Raw genomic sequence first — 1,066 nt, 5'->3', positions numbered from 1 at the left:
GATGAATTTAAGAATACTTTGTTAAGATCTCGTCTTATTCAAAGGTGCTATGAAAGCCCGATGAAGAAACCTTGTGCATGCAAGATCTATGGAGAAATAGGACACACCCAGGAAGACAACAAGGATGGATGCACCCATTGTGAAGAAAATCACCCATTGGAGGAATGCCCAACTAGTCAAGTGACTTGCTTCTTGTGTGAAGGAACCACCCACTACCCAGCTCAGTGTCACATTTACACCAAGGAGCAACAAGTTGTCAAGCAGCAAAAACAAGTAATGAAGGAAACGCTCAAGAACAAGATTTTAGAAGAACATATGATGAAGGAAAATATAGAAGACCCTAGTGGACAAGGCCTAACCAGATTTTTCTCCAATGCCTGTTACTCATGTTGAGAAGAAGGACATTTCTCGAGGGATTGCACGAACGAAAGCCATAAATATCTGGGAAACTTTCCGACAGAAAAACTAGAGTTTGATCCACATGAAATGGAAGTACTAACCAGAATGAAGCAGTCCGGAAAGAAGAGAAAGTACACCAGCCAGAGTCAAATCCTGACACATAAAGACCTGAGTAATATCAGATGTTTCAAGTGTAAGGAGTTGGGCCACTACAATGACATGTGCCCAAGAAGGAAGCAGGAAAACCAAGGAGTAATAGCAAACACCAAGAAGCACCGAGACTTGTCAGAACTAATTTGTTTTCATTGCAAGGAAGCAGGATATTATGCTAGTAATTGTCCAAAGGGGAATAAAGATAAAGATGGAGTTGTTAAGTTTTGACAATGGCAATAAGTGTAACATGAAGCCCTCTTGTTATCATGAGTTTATGGTGTTAAATTTTGTAACGGAACTCTGTGAGATTGTAATAACTTCATGAATCAATAAAATTTATTGTGTCATGATTGCCTATGATGAAACTGTATGTGTTGTTTCTACGAACAAAGATCTCTGAACATTAATGAGGATATGAGAAAACATGGTCTATGCAGGCATGAGTATATTTCATTTTAAGTGTAGTAGTAATTGGTAAACCCGCGGGATCCAATGAGTAGGAATGTACCATGCA

The sequence above is a fragment of the Hordeum vulgare genome, chromosome 1H, assembly GCF_904849725.1.
Source record: "Hordeum vulgare subsp. vulgare chromosome 1H, MorexV3_pseudomolecules_assembly, whole genome shotgun sequence".
Taxonomy (NCBI): Eukaryota; Viridiplantae; Streptophyta; class Magnoliopsida; order Poales; family Poaceae; genus Hordeum; species Hordeum vulgare.
Note: the sequence above shows the minus strand (reverse complement) of the source record.